The sequence below is a fragment of the Rhopalosiphum padi genome, chromosome 3 (genome assembly GCF_020882245.1).
Source record: "Rhopalosiphum padi isolate XX-2018 chromosome 3, ASM2088224v1, whole genome shotgun sequence".
NCBI classification, from domain to species: domain Eukaryota; kingdom Metazoa; phylum Arthropoda; class Insecta; order Hemiptera; family Aphididae; genus Rhopalosiphum; species Rhopalosiphum padi.
Genome location: NC_083599.1, coordinates 44,318,658 through 44,336,528, shown reverse-complemented (window position 1 = coordinate 44,336,528; position 17,871 = coordinate 44,318,658).

Here is a 17,871-nt window from a genome sequence, read left to right as displayed (position 1 = left end):
AACTCCAACGGTATAAAGCCTCCATTAATAATACAAAAAAAAAAAATACCATTGGGCATTGGGTAACTAACACAAATCTTACAAACCGTTTTCGTGTTTAAATCTACTTAAAGTACTCTTATTGTAAAAATAATATTTACTAATAAATGTTAAAAAAAATACTATATATCCACCGCACTAAAAGTAATCCGTGTACGTAGTGTAAATAAAAATCTTAATTTCTCAGTGCACAAAACGAACAGGTTCCATTTTCGTGAAGTGGACAAAACGATTGTACACGTCGTGTTAATATTATAATAACGTCATCATCATAATATTCACGATACGGATATATACTTGAAGTCCACTTGTAACCCGTAGCGCAATACAAATGTATTATTAATGTTTATCTGTCGAGGAGTGAAAATATCGAAAGTCTTGATATCCAAGACCGCCCGCCTCTTCAAGTGAATTGTACCTATGATAATATATACGCTAGCCGTATATTGGTGTGTATACCTACGACTGTAACTATAACTATATGGACAATTTATATGTAAATTTCGCACGATCCGAAGGAATGACTTTGTTAAAAAATAATATTTACAGCAATAATATTACACAATAATAAGTCACACACACGCGGACGTATAGTAATATATAGCAGGTACACTCCACAAGTGTATGCACTTATTATATATTTATTATAGTAAGAGTAAAAGTAGAATAATATGCGTACCTATTACATACGATGACATAAAATCTTTTACAATCGTATGGTATTTCGTATCGAGCCTATCGAGGTTATATCCTCTGAGTATAATATTTAGATATATTCAACACAGCAGCAATATAATATTGTGGTACGTTGAACTCAGAAATGTCTGGTTCTAGTGATACATAATATTATAGTTTGGGTAAAGGAAGTCGATTAACCCGATCGGTAACTTGGTAATAAGGATTGGCTCTAACCGATATCGCGTATAGTGAATTTGATTCTAGATCGTTGCAGAACAATAGCAGATGGATCGCATGTGTCTCCGGTAGCGAGCTTGTCGACTGTCGTCATCGGCAGACGGTGGAACCAGCAAGTTTCGGCAATATGTCTGTTTGAATTTGTTTTTCTCAATTATTTAAAATAAGTTGTTGACAACCTTAACTTTGATCACTCAATGTTATTAAACGTTTTATTCAGAATCTAAAACTGAAATATTATAGAAAATAAATTGCCTCCCCGAGGTACACGGTAGTCATACGTGTATATAGGAATTAACACTATAGATTAGATGAAACATATTGAGCATTTTACTAAAAATCGATGATAGCATACGAAATTGCTGGAAAAAAATGTTGAACATCGATCAATTAAACAAACATAAAGGTAATCTCATTCACTCAAAGTCTATATTATATTATATACATCATTTATTATATATATAATATCAAAAGTGGTGTAGATAGGTGTATTTTTTTACTCGAAACGTTTTCCCAGAACGTTTGGCAATAAGTCGTGTTATTTCAATATTATTATAATAATATAATACACGTACATCGTTCACGTACATTGACATAATATTATATTATAATATTATAAACCGCATAAACGCGCATTATACATTATGACAATCTACATTTATTAGTAAACGATTAATCATTGGTACAGGTATATATACTCGGTTCGGATACAATGGACTAATCGATGATAAATCGCATTTAATAAATCGACGCGTTCAGCGTGTGTGCATATAATGTGTATGTATACGCGCGCGTATATATATATGTATATGTATGGGCACCTATATAGCACATTATTGTGTACCTACATATTATTATTATTATTATTGTGGTTTTTTTTAAACCATTACGGAACGGGCGTCCAACTGAAATGGTGTTGAAGGTTAGACGACGCGATAAGAACGAACTGCTGCAGCGCAGCGCCGTGACAACGACATTATTGTTGCTGACTGTTGTGGCCAATGTGTTTTGGCGGCCGAAAATTACCAAACAATAATAGACGGCCGTGTAATACCGCATGGAATAGTTTTCAGAAAAATTGCAGTTCGTGTGCATACCTAAAAATATTAAAATACAGTCACGGCGCGATCGGCGTACCTACCTTTATAATGCTTTGATTATTACGCAGCGACTGTAAAACACTATATAGTATATTTACCTATATAAAGACTAAAGAGTTATTTTGTTTACGCACAAGACATAAACAATTCCAAATCTATTAACGTTTTGGAATAAGTTTTTAAATAATTTTAAGTAATCACAAACATAGGTGTGCGCAGAATTTAAAAGTAGGTAGTGCCCATATGTTATTATCGGCCTTCTATATTAAAACTATTTGACTTTTTAAACTTATAAATAGGTACATAATAGAAAAATACAAGTTGCATACATCACATATTATTGTTTCTGAAAGAGAAGTCGTGGACTCGCGGTGGATTGACATTAAAGTGAAAATAAAATCAAAGAGGGGAAAAAATGTATAATGTTATCAATAATAGATAATCACAAGTAAAACATCGAACAATTGGTTTCTCAATGCATAATTACAATTAACTCATAACAAATAACAATGTTTATAATATATAATACCATTGAATACTATAGTATTTATAATCAATGATAATACTATATAGTAACTATACACGTCTATACGATAAATTGTGCATAAACTTTCAACTGCAGAAACTGCTTTCAAATTCGCTTTATAAATATTATCTAGAAATGTCTTGATAATTTGAGTATATTTATTACAATAGGTTATTACAGTAATTTTTTTTATTATTTTAATTGTATAAATAAACGTTTTATATAGTTTAAGTGTTAAAATATAATAACTTTTTTTTAAATCTCATTAAATAAAAAAAAAGTTTCATATTCCAAAGAATAATATTTTTCAAAGTATATCATCGATACATAAAAACCAAATTTCGAAATAATAGTCATAATTAGGTTCTTAACTATAGGTATTTAAAGTTGAGTTGAGCGAAGTGGTATGACACAAGGATGCTCCGCAAAATGTCAGTCCATTACTCTACTCACTTAAATTTAATTAAAATACTTCAAAAACTATAATTTTGTTTCATCAATGTTGTTGTATTGCCGTGACTTCCAATTAAGTCAACACATATTTTCATAAACAATAAATAACGATTTTCTTACGTTAATGGTAATTATTAGGTAGCACCTATTATTTGAAGGTATTTGAAAGGTAAATTTTGACTAAAATCAGCTGACGTGACTACAATAATATTATACGCGAGATCATCCGATCCGATTAATACGCCGAATGTTTTAATCGCTATACACGATCACGTCACCTTAATTTACTGTGCACCGAGCTCGGAAAGAGCCTAAAACGATAGATGATTTATGTGTCGGACAACGGTTTTAATAAAAACATTATGACGGGCGATAGCATAAATAATATCGAGCCCGTCGAATTGGCGAGTTTCCAGCGGAATGACCGCCGCGTGTGTATATTATAATCTATTACACCTAATAATAATAATAATAATATTATTGCTTATTGGTGGCGATGGCACGTAGGTGCTTAACACACCTATAATATTTTAACGAAATACCAATAATCGAGTGAGTAAATTAAATTCTAACGCCGTTTTCGGGTGCGTCTGCCATAATATTCTATGTATAATAATAATATATAATACGAGTAATTATATTCTTTATACCTATCTGCCGATTGTATCGATTGATTTGTTACACTGTTACGTATCTATTTTATGTTACCTACAAAGAAAAAATAATTTAGTTTGGTATTGTAGTAAAAATGATTGGAAACATTTAAGCTGGACCAGAAGTGAGTATATTACATACGTTAAATCTAATAAAATAACACTGATGACCAATTATAAGTATTAAAAAAATAGCTATTGTTAATCCATTCTATTTGTTAAAACGTGTACATGGAACTTATAACCATAATATAAAATTACAATAACATGTTATGCTAAAGGTACAGACCAGATTCAACATTTTTAGGTTTTATTTTATTTAATATTATAATTATTCATATAATTAATTGAATCATATACTTTTATTGACTATTATTAAAAATAATATCATTTGCTTTAACGAAGTAATCAAATTTCCTGTTATACTTTTTGTCAATATTATTATTTTTAAGACTGGGAAAGTTACTACCTATATAATTATTTTAACTCGTCGAGTTATGATAATATACGAAAATATTAGGTAAGTTTAAAGTTAAATCTTACTTTATACATTGTAAATGTTACAAGATAAATAGCAAAACAAAAAATGTATAACCTTGATACTTAATTAAGTATCAAATAATCCTTTTTTTTATATTGTAAATAAAGCATAACAAGAAGTTAGTGTTGATGAGAGGCAATAATAACAAAAAGCTAAATACCAAGTATATAAAAATATGAAAATTGAATATAGGTACTCTTATTCTATATTGCCACTTATGGAAATTCGTAAGGATGGGCTAATTAGCTAATTTGATTAACTCGTCGAATTAAGATTAGAACCAAGTAACTTAACTACATAAGTAATAACTCAATGATATACACATATATATTATTTTGTTATTTGACTATTTACAATCTATATTCTATACCAACATAACAATATAAACAACTTTAATAAATGTAGGTATATAAATACATACGAAAATATTAATAAACAGTAAAAATAATAATAATACTTATAAGTGTGATTTACAGAAAATAAAATAAAAGATCCAATGGTAGATTCCTTTAACCCTACTAATTTAACTTTTAAATCATACAGGTTATTAATTATTAAAAGATCACGACACCGACGTATCTTTAATCGTCAAACTGGGATACCCGGTATCATTGCCGTTTTGGGAATTCAAATTAATATAATATATGCTTGAGTGAGATTAAAATTTTCTATAGAAATTGTTGTATTTATGTACGTTATTTTGATAGTCTAGTACCGTCTACTATTTTTTTCCCAATTCTCTGTATTATAATTTTTGCAAGCTTATTTTAGTCAGCGCTCTATCTTAGACCATTTTCTACAGAAGACTTGATTAAATGGCCCTCTCACAGACAGCCCGAATGATTTATATTGTCTTTGTTCGTTTGGCTGCATGCGAATTTAGATTTGGGTGAAATGTGCGTTCCTTCTTTCGGTGTGACGGCCGCCGCCGTTATATTGCGATCGCGTTCTTCTGCTCCGACACACAGCTCTTAATCGAATTTCGAAATTTTTTAAACGTCCATCGTATCGTGCACATGTGTATAATATAATATGTAATTTACAAAACTGCGGGGAATCGTGTCGCACATTTCTCACGGTCGGTTCGGCTAGCTCTCGAAATCGGCTATTTGTATACGCGTATAATACGTCGCACACATGTTTTCGTTTAAAACGCATTTTTCGTCATCCCGCCACCGGCCGTTGGCGATGCGATGCGATTCGATTATATTATATATAATATAATGTGCTACTATTATACGCGTGTACGTACATCATGACGTTATATATTATATACCATCCGTCGGTCGAGCGTTCGGCGTTTCGATTTTACAATTGGACGGGTTTTTTTTAATTTTAAATTTAATATCCCGCCGCAGCTCGTATTTCGTCGGCGGGCGTATAACTTGTCCACGTTACACCAACCCTTAAATCAGGGGATGAGAAGAGGTAAGGGTAGTTTTGGGGCGAGAGAAGTTTTTTAAAATTTTAATTGTACCGTTAAATTGTTCACACGCAATTGGCGCGAGAGCTATACAGACACACACACACACACACACACTATCGTGTAACACTATATATTATATTGTGCATGATAATATGATATACCGAGTGGGTGGCGGACAAGGCATTCCGCGCGCACACGGTGTATTGGCCGCTGATTAAATTCCGGAGAGATTTAAAAAAAAAAATCGCGTTTTAAAATCGAACGACTTATCGAGTGGTGATAGGATGGGGGTCGTCAGGTCCGACCCGGTTGGCCGTATATATATATATATATATTATATTACGACCGCCCGACGGCCGCTTTAAATCGACTATAATGTATATGTATATATATAATATATACACACACGAGTATACGACGACACGGCGGCGACGGCTGCAGCCCCGCGGATAGTGTATATATAATAATATAATACAGGCGAAACGTAATTCGCGTGAAAGCGATTTTTATTTCGACGGCGTTTCTGGGGTGGGTAGTGACGGAGGGGTTAGCGAGGGTGACTGCTGTCGGAAATTCTTTATACAAAACAACGTCGTCTATACATATATATGTAATTGTGCATAATATATATGTACGAATAAATGTATATTAGTATACATTCACACACACTTGTGTACATTGTGTCAACAGTAGTGTATACGCGACACGTACCGTATAGTTATTTTAATCGACCCCACAGTTGGCGGGAGGGTGTGGGTAGGGGTGGTTTTGTGTCGGAGACGAGAGCTTTAACTGTTTTTATTGCACATCACTTGCTGCATTTAGAGCGAGCGCCATAAACTGAAATCCGCCGACGACAGTGGATTTTTTCGCGCCGTGACCGAAGCGCGTCCGTCCCGTGTCACTCGAAGGACGTGTCGCGCATTTTACGACGACAATAATATTATTATTACACAGCAGATACCTTCGGTGTGCCGGATGAGATGCGCGGATATTGCTCGGTCTCGGTCTTATACTTCTTATCACTATAGTAAATAATAATATTAATTACGCTTGTTGTTTATCTAGCGCGTGTAACTGCTGATGGTACGAATAAATATTAAAAAAAAAATACACTTCTCAAATTTTGATGACCAATTATATACCGAAAAGCTAATTTTAAATATGAACAAAAGGAATAAAACATGAAAATTACAAAGAAAATGAATAATATATAAATAATATAATTTAAAAAAAATATATATGATGATAGGTATAAATATTAATATAAACATATTATTATATATATATGTTTAAAACATACAATTCAATTGGACAAAGTTGGCTAAAAATTAAAAATTAACTTGCAATAATTTGGTGGAATTTTGAAGTAAATTGGATACAGAAAAAAATTGAAAAAAATTATATTATAAATTGCAATAAGCGTAGCTTGGCTATGAAATTATGATCCAAGGATGGAGGGAATTTGAACAAATGTGATTTTTACGGTTTACGTTTGCTTATGTAATATGGGCAAATAATAATCTTTTTTAAATTTAAAAAGAGCTTCATTCAGTTGTTAATATTTTGCAATGTTAAAGTATTCAATCCAAATTATCTAGAATTATTTTTAAGGTACCAATGTCTTAAGTCATTTTAAGATGCAGTTAATTGTATTCTTTTAGATTAAAAATAATATCTCATGCAGCGTAGGTAAACGGTGCGTGAATTATAATTACAATTTACAATATTGTGTAAGTTACGCGAGATGAAGATTATCGCTATCCGTCGAGGGGTTATTATTACATGATAAAAATAAGTGTGTCTCTTTTTCTTATATTATTTTTTCGGAGCGCCACTTAATAAAAATTGAAAATTTCGTAATTGTCAAATGACGCATCAAAATAAACATACACAATTCATTCAAACAACGGTAGTTACTTTATCTATGGTTATACAAGACTAGGATGGTTTAAATTGAATATAATAGTTAGGTATAGCGTATGGACATTGATTTGTCAACACTGAATACTGGTTGACATTTTAACCTAGAAACTAACAATATTTCCTAGAAAAATAAAGACGTTAATTGGCTAGACACTGCCTATATTTGGAGTTGTCTAAATTACGTCTTTGATGGTAACATGTTCCTATATGTTTATAAATACTCCAGTTATGCAGACGACGATTTCCGTGATGCGCATACATCATATTATCGATCTAAAACAATTGCGATACATTAGTTATTAAATATAATGAAAATTATTTTATTTAAGTTAAAGCTTAAAAGTAGGTGTATACTTATGTAGGTAGAAGTATCTAGGATGTAAAATATTCACTTATAGGAAATTTAATAGTTTTAATTAATAGGTATGTTAACTGAATATTATAAATGTTAATGCGCCAAACAATTACAATTTCTTTTTAATTCTAAGTTTATTATAAAGTATTAGAAACTATCAAAATTATTCAATAATATATTAAATTGAAAATATTGGTGTGGCGTCGTCGTAAAACCTATCGAGTGCACAACCCATGGCCCTTTTATACAATAATTAGTATAATTGTGATTTTTTTTTCAAAAATTATAATCAAATCAATATCTTGGACAAGTAAATAATCATTCATATTTATGCATTTGAAATTTAATGTTGACTAAATTAAATATATACCTAATATATTACTTATTAAATAGTTCAATCCATACACAAAAATGCTGGCATTTCTTAGCATATGTATATAATATATGTAGGAGTACTTTCCAACTTTCCAAGTAATACACTTTTCGAAACTCACGCTCAAAAATATAAAGTTGTACCACGTTGTCACTTAGTTTTTGCTTATGACTTGATTATTTAACATAATTAAATACCCGCGGACCACAGGTTAAGAACCGCTGTATTATAGTATAAGTATACTTATCGGGTTAATTAGTAATTGTATTATATCAATATTTTAAATACCATCACTAATTGTGCGTACACGAAAAAGGTAAGACAAGGTAAAATAAATAAAATATACATAAGTGCAAATACGTATATATTATATTCGTTCAGCACTCAAGCATAATTCGTTTAAAAATAAGAAATATTTATTTAAAAAGGTACCCACAAATACTACCTATTTGAAACAAAATATAATTTATAAAAAAGTTAATGGTAAGACTATAATATTAAGTTATATTACGTAATTGTTATGCTTCAATGGTTGATTTTTTTGATTATTATATAAATTATATGATAGTGATAACATTAAAAGTTGGCCTGAAAAAGATAGTTTAATGTCATCAAAAATCAAAATGAATAAAAAATAATAACAGTAGAGTTTTGATACTGTAACACTACGTCAGTCTATCATATTTTTATCAAAATCCAACTACAATTATATTTTTGGATTATAGCTATAATAATTCAATATAATTCACCCAGCATTTGTAAAGTTGACTTTTTGCTCAGATTAAGTGTATAAAACGTAATACTTAATCTTTCCAACTACCTATATATAATTATGTATACAAATTTAATTTTGTTTTATTTATAGTATTGGCAAAATTCGGATTTATTTAGTAGTAGTGAAATTTTGGGATCAAAAAATGAAATGTGGTATCTACATGTCATAAATTCCGTTTCGTCCCATTTCGCCGACAAAAAAAAACCAGATTATATATGGATTGATAAAAATCCCATCGTTTTATACTCATCAGCAGGGTTTGGATTTTATAGCATTTGCTACTTATTATTGTATATAAATCAAAATAGCAGAGTTGGCAATAAATTTGTTTTATGAACCAGGGACTCCAATATGAAATTTTATTTTGCTGTTTTTTGGATATTTGAAGTATTTTAGATTTTTAGTGCTATTTTTGAAGTTTTAGTGCTATGTTTTGCTAATATACGAGTACATCATTTAATGCTTTATTTTGTATTTTTCATAAATCTCATTTATATTGAATAAAAAATAGTATTCATTCATGTGAATCCATAAGAAAAATTCCCACATTTTTGTTTCATATTAATAATTTATAAATAATATGATATTTGACATGTTATAATTGTATGCATTCAAGGTAAAAGCATAGGTATATTAACACATAAGTTTTTTGAAACTGTAACAGAAAATAGTCTTAGTTTTTTTTATAAATGTATAATTTCATAAAATTATTAAATAAATATAATACAATTTTGATTTAAATTTTTTGCTATTTTTAATATTTTTAGGACATATTTGTAAAACATATTTTAAGGTATTTTGGGTAATATTATAGGGCATGTTTTAGTATTTTTGGTGCTATAAAATTCGAACTCTGCTCATCAGAGTTTGGACAGAATATTAACAATAAATAAAGTTATTAATATAGTATCTAGGCGCAATTATCTACCATTTCCATCCCGATTAAAAATAAAAAATGTTGACGAATGTTTATTTAATTTTTAACCTGACGATACAAATAATTATTAATATTTTTTTTTAACAAAAATGATACAAAATTATGATATGGCCTTAATCCTTAAATTCTACCAAAAAATTGGCAAAATGTTCACATGCACAAAAATCACCTACGAGTTTTAAGCCTCATTCATAAATATTTCTAAATATTTCTAATCGTAAGGAGAAAATTTAATTTTAATTATTTAGTTTTTTTATTATTGTATACCAGTAGCCAGTAGGTATATTATATTAATGAATAAACATTTTTATTTTATTTATAATAGGTACAGCAGAATTTATATTAATTTATTAGTAGTGAAATTTTCAGATCAAGAAAATGATATGTGGAGCTTACATGTCACAAATTCGACCCAAAAATTAATGGAATTCACATGCACCAAAATCACTAACAAGTTTAAGCCATATACATATGTCCTATATTATCTAATCGTAGTTAGAAAATTTAATTTCAATTTTTTTTATTATTATTATTGAAAGTATACACCTGTATATATTTATGCATACTTGATTTTTTTTCTATAATATCGTCGGAGTTCACATTATTTTAGTAGTAATGAAATTTTCAGATCAAACAAATGAAGTGTGGAACCTACATGTTATAAATTCTACCCAAAATCAATTAATTGCCTAAAATTTGGTGGAGTTCATGTGCACCCAAAATAATCCATAAGTATATGTTATGTTTATAAGTATTCCTAACTACATCTAGTATATCTAATCACAACTGGAAAAAAATTTAATTTAATTATTTTATAGTTATTATTGAATATCTTGTAATGAATCAAAAATAAGCTTATACATTGTTATTGATGAAACTTTACCGTGTAATAATATATTAACCTGGATGTTATATGGTCAAGTGCTTTCAACGAATAATAATCGATGAGGTTAGGATTAGCTACAATCCTAACTTTACTTTTATTATGAGTTTAAGCCTATATATTATTACGATAAGTCGGGATCGTGAATATAGATTTATGAATGTTATTTACCTTAACACTTTTTTATGTTACACCTTAGTCTGCGTTATCTTAATCAATAATGATCTAATTAATCTGGATGAATATAATTATATATTAATATATTTTCTTACCTGGTAATCGTCCGTGGACAAGATGATTAATAAGATCTAAACGAATACTTCAGTATTGAAAGAGATATTTTGAAATGAAGTTAAAACAACTATGATTTGGTTTTAAATGTTAATTTATAACTTTAAAACAAGAAAAAAGATTAATGATAGTATTAAATTAAATAAGCTTGTGCTTAATGAGTAAGATGGTGTAGAGTTTCGCTGAACTGGCTGGCAAACTATGCTGCTGGAGATCCGACTCAGTTGATGGAAGCAGACTAATTTTTGAGAGTCGAAATTGGGGCTCTACTTATAGTATTGACCTTTTAACTTGTTGTACCATAATACATTGTTATTGTTTATTTTTACATTGGTTTAATCAAAATATGTTTTTGTACATTTTAAGGTACATGGGTACAGGTATATTAAGTTTTAATAGTGATGACATTTAATGTGTTATGATGATATCGTATCATGAAGCCGTGTAGGGCGTAATGATGTAGATAGCATTACAATCTGTACACATTTAGGCATACAAATTTGATTTTTTTTTTTTATAGCATCGGCGGAATTCACATTAATTTAGTAGTAATAAAATTTCAGATCAATAAAAATGAAATGTGGAACCTACATGTTATAAATCTACCCAAAACCAATCACTTGCTTAAAATTTGGTGAAATTTATGTGGACTTAAAATACACCCACGAGTATAAGCACACACACATCAAATCATTAATATACTCATCGCAAATTTAAAGTGAAAGACAGACCTAAGCCTGTTAAAATAAAAAGGAAAATGTGTGCAAAATACGAGTTGTAATACTAAGGATTTTCGTCATCATAGCCAAATTATAGTATGCGCAATCGAGTTGTGTTTTTTTGCGCAAACGAGTTGCAAAAAAGGTAAATGTGCACAAACGAGTTGTAGCCAATCGGGTGGTGACAAACTCTCCCGGTCAACATTATGCAAGTGTCATCTGTAGGAAATGTGTAAACTTTTCCTAGTTGTTTTAAATTTATTGCCACACTATGAACTAGTGAACCAGATTTTCAGACTGAAGTGTACATAAAACATAATAATCCAAAGTTGCAATAAACAAAATAAAATAAGTAAAAACAGTCATACCAAAAGTAAAGAGAAAACCATATCACAAAAAAATAATAGACTATACAGACCAAAATATAGATACCTTAAGTTTTTTGAAATCTGTATAATCATATATCATAAAAATAATAATTATTATTATATGATTGATTGTTTTTTAAATGAAATTTAAATGTACATTCAATTTATTTTATTTGGATTTTGACTATAATTATAGACCACGGTGACATTTTAAAAATTAAATTAGTAATATTGAGTAGACCCGGAGAGTTAATATGTTTTTCGTCAGGTAGTACGGGAGTAGACCCAGGAAAGTTTACAATGGGAGAGTTTACAATCACCAACATTTTCAAATCAAAAAAATGAGTGTGGAACCTACATGTCACAAATTCGACCCAATCGATTACTTAACTAAAAATTTATAAAAAAAAAAATCATAATAATAATTTGTATGAACTTAAACGGGCTAAAATCACACACAAGTTTAGGGTGAGATGCGTTGATGTAAGTTATTTCAATTATTATCTTTAAGTAGATTAAGTACAATCAAGTGATTTTTAAAACATTTAAATCTGCATGATTATGCTTTTTTCGTAGCGTCTCTACAAACATGAGGTAATCTTCAGACGGAAAATATAGTTTGAATAATACTATTATTATTACATACACCACATTAAAGTTTTGGCAAAACAAATGTGCAAATATTATTGGTCTTGTGTTTTACATTTTATACTTGGCAACCCATTAAGGGGTAATTATAAGATTTAAAGTTCCTTAATTGGCATTATAATATCAAAGGTAGGTAGGTCGTAGGTATGTAATATATTTCAATGCTGTCTTGATCTGTGCACGATAGTCGTTTAACAAGCTCAACAATATTTGTTACCTAATAAATAATTTTGAAATTTATGGGAAGTTCATATTCACGTTTCAACCGATAACAATCAAATAATACGCACGTTATTGTGCGTATAGCCTTGATAACGTCGTTACGGTCTACAAACAACAATATAGATGTTAAAAAATAAAAAATAAAATTATAACGAGCAATCGAAATGCTAAATAATAATTATTTGTTGTTAATTTTTTTAAACGCTGTTAACAGTTTTAATTGTATCTTTTGTTTGGGCACACTAATAATTGCCATCGATAAAACAATTGACGTCATCGAAAAGTCTAACGTATGAATATAAACAAAAAAAATACGCTTTACATCACCAAAACGAGAATGGCTGGCATTGGAAAGCTTTATTAGATTTATTCTTGAAACCGACGATAATGATTTCATCAGACACAAAATATACACTACTAGCAGCCGTCGCTGTTGAAAGAATTTAAAACCCAATTAAAATTCGTTAATTTTAACTAGTTCAATATTTGTCGTAGTAATTAATTGAGCTGGTTATTTTGTTTTATTTTTGAATTTGTCGACCAATTTATTTTAGTAGATATATGTAAGTAGATCGTGATCAGTAATTATTCAGTTGGTATTTGGAAATATAATAATAATAATAATGAGCAGGTACTTAAATATATACATAATTAAAAATCCATGTAAAAATATTTGAATAAAATGATCTATGTTAATTATCCGATAATTGTATTATTATTATTATTATTGTACAATCGAATTAAAACACCAGGCTAAGGATTGTGGCGTATAAGTAAATTGGTTTTTTCAGCAGCCGTCCTGAATTAGTCGGTTCAATACATGCGCAGGATCTGGACTCTACGCGGAGCGGATTAGAAAAGTATACCTATTACTAATGATTTACTACAAAACTATACAATCCGTATAGGTAGAGTGGTGCTACATACGAGTACTTAAAATCAACCCCGAACACGGCCCGAATATATGGGCGATTGTAGTGTTTTGCAAATCTCGAACTATATATACGCTGTGTATATTATTTATTTTATACGCGACGTATTTCGGGGGTCGAATAATATACCGATAAATAGATCACGCCATAGATATATTATATTATTATTATAGACACGGCGTGCGAGGCCGATACGCGCGTATAATAATAATAAACACGCTCCCCGCACGACGACATTTGGGTAATTCAGTCGAACCAACCCTATATTCGGGAACGAGATATATTGCACTCGGTCGCTGAGAAGGGAGTGCTGAGGACGAGAGATAGATAGAGAGAGAGAGAGAGAGAGAGAGAGAGACGGGCAGGCGCAGAGCAGAACGAGTGAGAAACACGAAAACGAATGACCGGTGAGAGGAGGGGAGGGGACGGGAAAACGGTCGCACCGACGCAAAGGCCGTCGTGTGTATAAGGCGGTACACACAATATATACGCGTATTGTGTAACGTACATTAATATATTCACAAAGGCGCGGCCGCCGTCGATTGTTGCCTTTCCGCGATAAGCTCTCCCCGCGAACGAGTACGTGTGCAGCCCTTTCATGCACTCGGACGGTTTTATGTACACACGCGCACGCACACACACACACACACATATACGTAAATACGCGTATACGTATATATTCATTTATACGGTCGTCGGGGTCGGTTTACACACGACATGACACTATATATACGCGATAACGATGTTAAGTGTTTCTCCCCTTCTTATATACACACACTATATATATATATATATATACGTATATGTATGAACTACCACTATACGTGTATGTATATATATATCATTATTATTATTACTATTATTATCGTGTGCGTGTTTTATGCGTTAAATTACGAATGCGATCTGTCTTCAGCGCCGCCGCCGCCCCTTTCTCTTTCCCCCCCCCCCCCCCCCCGCACGGTCCACACCCTTTTATTATTCGATTACCATACCTTAGCTGCTGCTGCTGCTGTTTTGTATACGATGGTCGCGATGAGGAGGACGAGGACGACGTGCCTTTTGCGTCCCCCCCAGCCCCACCTCCTCGCCAGCTATTCGCATTTATTCCAGTTACAAAACGAAGTGCTACAGTGGTATATTATACTATAGTATAGTTGTCGTGGAGTAGTATTATAGGTACTGCCGCGCCACGCTAATTCAATTCATCACGGACGACAATCCCGCACTGACACACACACACCACACAGTATTATAATATGCCGGCGACGATATTTTGTACATAAACGTTTTTAATTAACGCGACCCCGTTTCGACTTGTATTATTATTACAATTATTATTGTTGTTGTTGTTGTTTTCCTCCGACGGGCGCGACAGCTCCGACGACTACTCTACGGCGTGATTATCGCGTTATATTATAATCGTCCGGGAAACGTTTAGCTGGGATATTTCGCGGAATTCCGGCAGTCCTCCTTCGCCGTCATCATAATCATCGTATCCATAATAATTATAACGATGTCGTGTCCATCACTCGTTGATCGCTAACACCGCGTGAGCGTTGTATTTTTTTTTTTTTTTTAATTACAGCCAGTGACGAATCGCATTTTTTCACTCCGGTCAAGTCGTTGTTCGTATTGGAAAACCGGCAGTTCTCGTTTGTGATCTCTTACCATTGCAGTGAAATGTAAAATACCGTGATGAAATTTCAAAATATACAAAATACAAAATTTTAGTGAACAATTTTGTTATCCAACAACGACTGATGGTCTAATAATTGAATGATATATTATGTAATATGTACATAAGTCACCGGTGCTAAGAAACATGTCTGCGTTTATATTGTTTTATATACTATATGATTTTATCAGGCGACTGTGAACGACCGTTTTTCGTGTTTTTTTACTTGAACTAGGAACACGATTTTGAAATGTAAAAATGACACACGAAACGAGTTCTAAAGAAATTTTAAATAAAAGAAAATATCTTAACGATACAAACTTAACGAATAGGCGGTAGGTGTAGTCAGGTCAGGTTTAGGCTATTAAGGGTTACAATGTATGTAAAGCGCATATTGTATGCCAATAAAAGCTCGAATAAATAATAATAAAAAAAAATATTATCAGTATTTTAACCAATATTTGCCGTTGAACACATACCTAAATATCTATTCCCAGACTTCAATCTAGTAATTCTCGGCTAATATTGTATCATTAACTTCACAATATTTTTGCTTGATCTTCAATCATAAGATAACCTACCCATATCTATCACCAAATAACTAATAAAATCTCGTAAAATCCGAAGAAAATAACAAATAATAATTATTATTATGTTTGAAACAACATAAATCTGCAAATTCTCACCATGTACAACTTTGAAAGTTATTTAATACTATCTTGTTTAACTCTGCGCTGATTCATCGTTAAAGATACGAAAATTACGCATTTCGCTTGGAACACAAACGACTACTTATATAGGAAAGGGGACGAAATAAAATTTAGGGTAAAACATATATAATGGAAAATTACCAGGTACTTATGGGCACGTTTAAAAATACTTCAAATAACCTACCGTCTGTCTACACATTCTAAAAATATTGTTGACATTAATTCGTAGGACGATTTATTACTACACCCTTAGTAACAGGGCTTGAGACTTTCAGCCGGATCATTATTCTGATGTCACGGGATACAGGACTGCTTTAACGACGTTGCGTGAGTCATTATTACAGAATTAATATACAAAGAACCATTTAATTTAGCCTGCATATACCAGGTAGTAAAGTACTATTTTTTTGTAAAACTACAGTAATAAAAAAATATATAAATTAAATTACATTTTAAACGTCATTATTCATGAAAACTTAACATTAGTCGTTAATACACATTTTTCAAAAAGTTCAGTTATTCAGAGTTGTATAATCGCATTTGTTGTACCTAATTATTTACTTTACATTTTATAACATTTATCTAGTGACAAATGACAGTTGTAAATAAAAACTGTAAATTGAATAACTCAGGATCGTATTTTTAGTAAGTACTTATATTTTATTCTGCGTGGGGGTACAAAATTATGCACAAGTACACTTGTTTATGGCGGTAGTTTGTTGCTTGCCACAGTTAAAACAAGACGATAACGATTTGGTATAAGTGGGGTAATATATTTTGTTGACCTTAAAAGACGTCCGTGGTAGACTTTTCACCCATAGAGTTATCTATACATACATTGTAATAGTTGAGACATTTGATTCAAAATTTTGAAATTTTGAAATTCAGAATCAATGATACAATATACCCGCTGAGGAATATCTCAAGACAGCGTAAAGATACAATGAACGGCCAGGAACAAGCCAGTAAGTGGCAGAAGGTGGCAGACCTCATCGCGCAACTTGGGTTGGTATACAGAGAACAGAACACATCACGGACAGCCAGCCAAGTTGCCAGGATGTCGATACGTCATCTGCTACAAAACCCGGTACGAGCGGCGATCTACTACCAGAGCTGGGCAGATCATACTACCGAAATCCAGCGGACGTTACAGCTCCAGCCACTAACCAGACTACTGCAGTCGCACTCACCGAAACCGGCCAACTACCCGACACCGAAGCCGCCGCGGCCAAAACGGTTAGTGGACGCCCAGGGAGTCTGCAGATTACCCGCACCAGGGTCGAGGAAGAAGACGAAGGCGCAGTTGGCATGGAACAAACGTAAGTGCCAACAGCTAAAAGAGAAGAACAAGGCTAGGGAACTTACAGCAATCCAGCAAAATTATAATATTTTTATCATTATAAT